The sequence below is a fragment of the Melanaphis sacchari genome, unplaced genomic scaffold (genome assembly GCF_002803265.2).
Source record: "Melanaphis sacchari strain LSU unplaced genomic scaffold, SCAv2.0 Contig63_pilon_pilon, whole genome shotgun sequence".
Taxonomy (NCBI): domain Eukaryota; kingdom Metazoa; phylum Arthropoda; class Insecta; order Hemiptera; family Aphididae; genus Melanaphis; species Melanaphis sacchari.
In genome coordinates, this window is record NW_020271454.1 from 511,744 (window position 1) to 521,343 (window position 9,600).

At 34.1% G+C, this 9,600-nt stretch overlaps 2 pseudogenes; both read left to right on the forward strand.

Annotated features, from left to right (window-relative positions):
- Nucleotides 1-1,264: 1,264 nt before the first annotated feature.
- LOC112600356 lies at nucleotides 1,265-2,032 on the forward strand (annotated as a pseudogene).
- A 3,936-nt stretch (nucleotides 2,033-5,968) lies between these two features.
- Nucleotides 5,969-8,013, forward strand: LOC112600351 (annotated as a pseudogene).
- The last annotated feature ends 1,587 nt before the right edge of the window (nucleotides 8,014-9,600 follow it).

The window sequence follows — 9,600 nt, forward strand, 5'->3', positions numbered from 1 at the left end:
GGGGACCCTTGGAACCTATTGATTCATCCCAAACATGCATAATTGCATTATCAGTCACAAGATCATGAATACCAAGACAATAAGTTCATAACTGCCTTTTATAATAACATATTCCTGTTGAAATAATGGGTGTTGGTAACGTTTTCATTAAATTAAAGGCGATGCATGCAGTATTATTATTGTTTAGTTTTATTTCATTAGCATCTAATTATGTACCTTCTCTAGCACTTTCTGATTTTCTATGAATTAATTCTCTTTTATTTTTCACGATGGATTTTTCATCATTATTAGTCAACATTTTAAGTTTCATATTCAGTCGTGTTCACGTAGTCGTAGCATACAGTCCTGTCACTGTGCGTTCCACTGATAAGTAATCTCGGTCTTTAATAATTCTAATCCTAATTAGTGATCTCAAATGTCGTCGACCTCGGGCGGCAATAGCCGTACCGGTCAATCCCCAGCCACAACCAAAATCAAGCACACAGTTACTACAAATCCTGCCTCAACTCATGGATTCAGCACCATGGGGAAAAAGGGTAAAGTATTCAAAAACTCCAATAATCCACTCTCACCTAGTCTTCAATCAATTATCGAAAACCCGCCGTTATTAAATACATCTCAAACTACTTTTAATTTCAATGTCGTAACCGATAATACTAGCATACCCGATTCAAATATCATACTTGATGATAATCAAACAATCGAACACACACCGGTCGTTAGCTTATCTACAGATAAAACGCCGTCGTCTCCAGTTACCAACACTGATATAGATATGCACGCAACCAATTATAATAATAATATTCTACTTCATTCTTTTACACCGGATTATAATGGTCCCATAATTATACTCGCCGAGTGCATCGATCAAAATATAAACATGGGTAATTGGCATCCTATAAGTGCTGCTAAATTCTTCACCAAAAATTTTATTGGTATCTCCAATATTAAACCTGCCGGTTCCAAAAAGATAAAAATTACTTTTAATTCCACCCTCAATGGCAATAATTGCTTAAATTCTGATATTCCGCGTGCTAACGGGTTTCACGTAAATATTCCCAGCAGCCTCATATACTCGTATGGAATCATTAAACTAGATATTAATATTTCCGAAGAAGAATTTTTCGAGGGTCAATGTTCACCTGTCACAATAGAGGCATTCAAACGCATCTCTATTCAGAAAGATGGAAAAACTATCCAAACTCGCACAGTAGAACTGAAATTCATTGCACCTAAAATACCATCCGTCATTACTATCTACAATATGATATTCGAAGTTATGCCCAGCATCCGTTCCCCTGTCCAATGCAATCGTTGTTTAAGATTCGGACACACCCAAAAATACTGCCGTAGTGAAGCTAGATGCAGCCACTGCGGTGAAACCAAGCACTCAATAGACTCGTGCCCCTCCACACAAGCCACCGACCCGATATGTCTACACTGCAAACTTCCTCACCTTGCCACTGACCGTTCCTGCCGGGAATGGTTACTTCAAAAGGATATAAAAAAAATCATGGCGACAGAAAACCTATCCTACAAAGATGCGTTAATATTTAAGAAAAATAAATGTTACACACCAGCCTTTAAATATTCCGATATTGTAAACTGCCAGCCTCATATCTCTGAAAACATCGAAATCGACACTTCTCTCCAGAATGATCACTTTCCTAGTCTAAACAATTCCCACCATTTCTTCAATAATAAAAAAAAAAAAAAAAATACATATCTAATCCATCCCAGGTGCACAATAATAAAAAATATCTCTTACCTGTTGATTCCTCTTATACCTCCCCAAACGGGAGCTACTTAATTAATCCCAATGGCCCAATTAAGTCACCCGATGAAAACGATAATGACTTCTCCTGGATTCACACCCTATCCCTCAAATTATCCGAATCTCTTATAAACGCACCTTCACTCTCCTCTCCTTTTTCCCCGTCTTATCTTCAGAACCTAATTGAGTCATCATTAACTTCCCTCCTCGCCGTTCCAAATTTTGTTACAATCGACTAGGTAATGTCCATATTTTCAACGATTCTATAATTCATAATAACTAAATTACCTAACATGTCCCAAAATTTCAATAATAAACATCTCATTAACAACTACAATATACTGCAATGGAACGTTAGAAGTATTACAGCCCGACTTCCTTCTTTACAGCATTTACTCACCACTCACAAATGTTCCATAGCCATCTTATCGGAAACCTGGCTACTTCCTTCACGTACTTTTAAATTACCAGACTTCAAAACCTTCAGATTCGATCGACCTGATGGTTATGGCGGCGTAGCTATTGCCATTCATAACTCTTTTAAAACCAATCTTATTCTCATTAACGACATTACTAGGGATAGACTCTCCCATCACAATATCGACCTCATCGGAGTAGAGGTTTTAGGATCAAATTCTTCTAATCCTTTAAAATTATGGTCTTGTTATATTCCTAACAATATAAATGTTCCTATCAACCTCTGGCAAACTATTTTCAACCTAGTAACGCGAAACTCTCTACTATGCGGTGACTTCAATGCCTTTCATCCCGCATGGGGATCAAACTCATTTTCACGTCGTGGAAATCATATATACAATATAATTGACTCACTTGGCCTCTGTATCTTAAATGACGGCAGTCCTACCCACATTGGGCGCTTAAATTCTACCGACTCAGCCTTGGATCTCTCCATCTGCTCTTCCGATCTTATTTGGAATCTATCTTGGCATACATTAAGTGACCCTCATGGCAGTGATCACATTCCGATCATAATAAAGTTAAACTCAAGCTCTACCACTAACATTTTTCTCTCCACTACCCATTCTGACCCTAGCCAATATAAACCAATATACTATAATTTCAATAAAGCTGATTGGGCAGCTTACTCTCTCCTAATACAAAATTCATTTTCCACCCTATCAGATAATATATCCTCAACAATGTCCTATTCATCTTTCACTAATATTATAACTAATTCCGCTAATGCAACAATACCCATCAAAATACCAAAAAAAAAAATATTTCCACCCTCCCCTCCATGGTGGAACTCCACCTGCACGAAATTGGTCAACAATAGATCCCTACTTTTCAGAACCTTCAGACGTACCGGCTCTATTACTGATTTCCTTTCATATCAAAACGCTTGCGCCCATACTACTCGAACTCTTAAAAACGCCAAGAGAAATAATTGGAAGCATTTTTGTTCAAACTTAGTACCGTCTAATTCCATACAACACCTCTGGTCTGTTGCCAGGAGATTTAAAAATTGTATAACTCCCCTAACTCGCCCCGACAATGAAGATTGGTTCGAAGTTTTTTGTTCCAAAATTGCTCCCTGTTACGTTCCAACCAAATCCGAATCCCTTCTTCGTTACGATCACGATGTTTCTCCTACTCATATCCTTACTAATAATTTCAGTATGTCCGAATTAAATTATGCTATTTCATCATGTAAATCCACCGCATCCGGTCTCGACAACATTTCACCGGTTATGATAAAACACCTCCCTGCTATTGCATTAGAATCTCTACTCGCCTTAATGAATAATATTCTTTCAACCCAACAAATTCCGCCCTCATGGTGCTCCTACAAAGTCATACCAATTGCTAAATAAAATTCCAAAACCTCTTTTCGTCCTATAGCACTCTCTTCCGCATTATGCAAGATATTTGAACATATGCTTAAATCTAGGTTAGACTGGTGGTTGGAAAACAATTCAATCCTACCTGATAATCTTTTTTCCTTCAGAAAAGGAAGGGGTACAACCGAGTGCCTCTCTTCTTTCACAGGAAACATATACCACTCCCTTAATAACAAAGAGTTCTTTGTAGCTACCTCCATTGACATACGTGGTGCTTTTGATTCAGTCAACATTGGTACTCTAATTTCATATCTCAAATCATTATATGTTCCTCAACAATTCAATAATATACTGATCGCTTTGTTTAATAAAAGAAACCTCGTTTTCTCCTCGCCTTTTGGATCATACAATTCTCGTTCCACTTTCACTGGACTACCACAGGGTAGTTGTATAAGTCCAATACTTTTCAACATTTATATGAGCATTATCGCTAAGCATCTGACTAGGCTGGGTCATAAGTGTCTTATATACGCCGACGATATGGTCATTTTTACCTCCAATAAGTCTATTGATCTTGCTATTACTCTTCAAAATCAAATTCTTAACGACCTAAAAGTTATTCTGGATAAGTTATCATTCGAAGTCGCCCCAGAGAAATGCAAATCCATCATTTTCACCCGACGTAGATATCTAGATCCCCAAAATACATATTTCGACAATAATATTATCCCCTATGTTCCCAATATCACTTATCTAGGTATCATCTTAGACGCCAAACTACGTTGGAAACCACAAATTACTTCTCTCTCAGCTTATGTTTCCCGATGGTCCAACTTCCTCAGGTCGGTAACGAATACCTGGTGGGGTTCCCACCCTTCTAGTTTATTAATGATCTATCGTTCCCTCATACGGTCCAAACTAGATTATGGTTGTTTTCTTTACGGCTCAGCATCATAGGCGTGCGCACGGGGCGATCCGGGCGAGCCCTGGCTCGACCGGAACTTTTTTTTGGGGGCATAGTAAAATTTTAATTAACCATAGTAAAATGTCTATATATATATTTTATTATGTTCGTGGAAATCATTAAAATTTTATTTTTCGTGACGTTATTGTGAAATATAATTTAAAATACTTGTGTATACCTATCATTACATCAATTTTATTCATAAAAACATTCTGTACGAAATATTATGTGGGTACCATGACTATTATAGTAATAGACAATAGTTGATTATTATATTATAAATTATAATATACATAATATGAGGTTGGTACCTAAATCGTATAAGCGGAATGCGGACCTGCACCAGCAGGCTCGTGGACGCATACGCACTGCTCCAAGGAAAAACCCATGCGTTTATAATTATTCGCTTTCAATGAAACACCATAAACTGTCCCATCAATAATCTAATCGGTTATCGGTATGTTAACTGTTTACTGTTGTCATTTGTCTGTCCAGTTTCAGTGTTTCGTGTTTACTGTTGTAATATTTTTATATTTTAATGCCGCGAAATAATAATTTGATCAGACATTATTATAATTAATATTATTCTTGTTAATATATCGGGTGTTGTGTAAGTTGTATTAAATAAAGAACTTAAAACATGTCTAGTCAACGAAGTGGTTGCGAAAACAGAAAACGTAGAGCCTGTAAAGAAGCAGAACTATTAAAAATTAAAAGTAAATGTTCAATAAAAAATTATTTTACATCAAGCTCCATCTCATCCAATTTTCAAAGCTGTAAGTAACAAATTTCTTAGTAATTATAAATGTAAGAAATAAATCATTGATCAAGAGTCTAGATAGACTCCTGACTCGGTAAAATTTAATTAATTTAATGAGTTATTTTAAATAATAAATATAATTAAAAATAATTTAAAATTATTTATGTTATTGATGTCTATAGCTTGTTCAGCAAACTCAACAAATTCCATATCTGACGGTTCAAAGAAAGGTGAAAATAAGGAACCATATAGTGATGATGGTATGTAATTTTATTAAAAAACAATTAATGTAACAAACTTTTATTTTTTTAAACTGTTTTAATTTTTCTGTCAACAGCTAGTGCAACTAATTCAACAAACTCTATATCTGACGGCACAATGAAAAATGAAAATAAGGAACTGTATAGTGATGATGGTATGTATTTTTAGTAGCTTATTAATTATATTATATATTTATTAATTATATCCTTTTTTGTTTAAAGTTAATATGGTAAATGTATATGATCCGGTTAATCCATTTTCAAAAGATCGCTTAGAGTTCCAAAATCGAATTTTGAAAGGACGTTACAACCCTATATTAGATCTTTATCCATGGTCACTTCAAAACTCTAAAAAAAGGTCATTTCAGAAAAACTGGTATGATATTTTCAATTGGTTGGAGTATAGTGATGCTTCTGACACAGCATTTTGTTTCCCTTGTCGCTGCTTTAAAGGTAATGGAATAAATAGCAGCTACAGTGAATCAGCATTTAGTAGTAATGGTTTTAAAGCGTGGTATCGAGCTATTGATGCATTTAAAAAACATCAATCATCTAAATGTCACTTAAACAGTGCAAAATCATTAACTGATTTTATTAATTTGAAGTCAATTGACTGTGTGCTCGATAAGAATCGTCTAGAAGAAATTAGTAGAAAAGAAAAAGATCGTTTAAAAAACAGAGAATTTATGAATCGTATCATTGATATTATAATTTGCTTAGGAAAGAGTGGTAGACCATTTCGTGGTCATGATGAAAAATCTGATAGTTGTAATCAAGGACTTTTTAAGGAATTAGTAATCTTATTGACAAAATATGATGTTGTTCTTCAAGACCATTTACAAGAGGCTCCAAAAAATGCTTTATATACAAGTAATAGAATACAGAATGATTTAATAACATCAATTAAAAATGTTATTTTACGAAACATAAAAAACAGTATTCAAAATTCGTTCATATCAATAATGGCTGATGAAACTACAGATGTTGGACATTTTGAGCAATTGTCAATTGTTTTTCGATATTTTGATGAAAAAAAAAATAGACCAGTTGAAACTTTTGTTACTTTGAAACGAATGCAATCTGTTACAGCTCAGGCTATTTTTGACTGTCTTCATGATGTACTGATACTTATGGGAAAAGATTGGCATTCAGTTTTATCAGTTTGTTTTGATGGTGCTTCTACTATGGCTGGTAAAATAGGAGGCGTGCAGACAAAATGTAAAGAACAAAATTCAGATATTAAATATATTCACTGTTATGCTCATTGTCTAAACTTAGCACTTGTTGATTCGGTATGTGATAAATCAAAAAATTCCAAAAGAAACAAATTGGTATTCAATTTTTTCGGAACAATACAATTTACCTACAATTTTATTGAAAGTAGTGCAATGAGGCATACACTTTTGGAAAAAATATCCAAAGATTTAGGAATTAAGTTACTTACATTAAAGTCATGTTCTATTACTCGATGGGCGTGTCGAGCAGAAGCAGTCAAATCAGTGCTTAATAACTATGAAGTTTTGCTTTTAGCCATAGAAGAAATTTGTGAAAGTAGTAGTGTTCCAGAAATGTGTGCAAAAGGAATGGGATTGAAGTATCAATTAAAAAGTTTTGACTTTATTTTTGGGCTGTATTTATTGAATCCTATATTAAATATAATATTAAAAACAAGTTCTTTATTACAGTCGCCAAACATGGATCTTGTACTAGCAGTAAACAGTGTAGAGTCTTTAGTGCAAAACTTGATGGCTATGAGGAATAGTGATGAAGAGTTTATAAATATTTATCAACAATCAGTAGAACTGTGTAATAAAAATGGTGTACCTGTACCAGAAGTAATTAATAGAAAAGTGTCAACTCGTATAGACAAAACGGCAAATTCTCAATTTTTTTTTAAAACAAAAAAAAATGAACTTAAAGTAACTGTGTACAACCAATTATTAGATGAACTCATTTCTGGCATCAATTCGAGGTTTAACCAAGAAATTGTGCAATTAGTTCAAGCTGTAGCAAGTATGATTCGTCTAGACTCTACGCCTATAATGATTTCAATATTATCAAAATTTGCAAATGTCCCTGTAGAGATATTGGAATCTGAAATAAAATTATTAAAATATTTACCAGCTACTGATGGTAAACCAGATAGTACTACTAATAATGAATCTATTCATGCATGGCTTGATTATATGAAAATAAATAATTACTTAAAATCATTTAATGGATTTTTCACCGTACTGAAATTATTCAGTGTAATACCAGTTACTAGTTGTTCCTGTGAACGGGTATTTTCAAAACTAACAATAGTAAAAAATAAATTAAGAAGTACTATGCAACAAGACCGGCTTAATAGTTTACTATTAATGTTTACAGAATCAGAACTAACATCAAGTATTGACATTGACACAGTGATTGACGAATTTAAAATGATGGGAAATAGGAGAATTCATTTATGATTGTTTTTAAATTATAGTTAATACATAATTACACATTATTATACATTATACTCGTATATGCTTTATGCATTAATTTAATATCTATATAGAATTTTTGTTTATTAAACCAAGCCTTTTTTTTAAATGTTGGGCAATGTGTTTTGTTCTTTTTATATATAATTATTAATTGTATTTATATTATTTGATTTTAAGGAATTTAAAGTTTTACTTTTAACTTCAAAAATAAATGTCTAAAAATTAGCAATATAATACTTGATTCTATGTATAGATATAAATACTACCTACATAGTTTTTAATTTACAACAGAATCTACTATGTTGAAGTGTTAGAAAAACTCAGCATCTTGCTCAAATTTAAACAAAATAAATAAACTCCAAATCTCCTGTCTCCGAAATATCATGGGTTACCTAAGATCAACCCCCTGCCCAGTTATCGAAGTAGAATCAAACAGTGCTCCCTTTAACATCAGATGCCGATGGCTAGCCAGTAAATTTCTTTTAAAGCAACTTGCTCACTCCAATAATCATATTTTTGACATGTATTACACACTATTCCTCACTTGGCGCTACGTTCCGAAGTCATTACCAATTCTCTCATTAACAGCTAACTCTCTTTCAAATTTTCATCAATACATTCTAAACTCCACCAAACTCCCTCTTTATGAACAATCATATGAATCTCTACTTTTTTCTCCGCTTGTTCAAACTGAAAATAATTTCTCCTCCCTATCGTCCAACGATCTACAAGCCATGTCTGCACCTATGATAAACAAAATATTCTCAGAATTCCTCAATACCAACTTTAGTAATCATATAATAGTATATACAGATGGACCTGTCTCACCCCTCTCAGCTGGTTTTTCATTTTATATTCCTGAACTACATATTTCTTTTACAAACAATTTACCCCTTCTTCGTCTTCCTTCACCGCTGAATGTTATGCCATCATAGAAGCTCTAATTCTTATATCAAAGTTGGCTCCTAATAATTATCTAATAGCTTCCGACTCCTTGTCCTGTCTACTAGCTCTCAAATCCAACCCCTTCAACTCCCTTCCTTCCCCTCTAGCTCTCCGTATAAAACATATTACTCTCACACTTCACCAGTCTAATTATTCCATTCAATTCCTGTGGATCCCTAGTCACATAGGAATTTATGGAAATGAAGTAGCCGATAATCTAGCCAAATCTACGTCTTCTTTAATCTGTCCTTCTCTTACCCAACTCCCTCATACAGACTTTACTCCTACTATACGTCATCACATTAAGCACCTTTGGTCCTCCCAATGGTCAAATCTCCCAGAAAAATTTGCCGCTAGATATAAACATATAGTTCCCATTATCCCACATAAAATCTGGTTCAACAACCTCCATTTATCTATAGCAACTATCGTCCAATTTAACCGCCTACGCTCAGGTCACACAACCCTGCCTGCTCATGCCTACAAACTTGACTTAAATGATTCCCCATTCTGCACCTTACACATAACTGAAATGCCCTGTGATCTTTCTCACATCCTTTTCGAACGTCCTTCTTTATACTCAAAACGCACTACTTTGTTTAATTCCTTAAAACCCCTTAATATCTC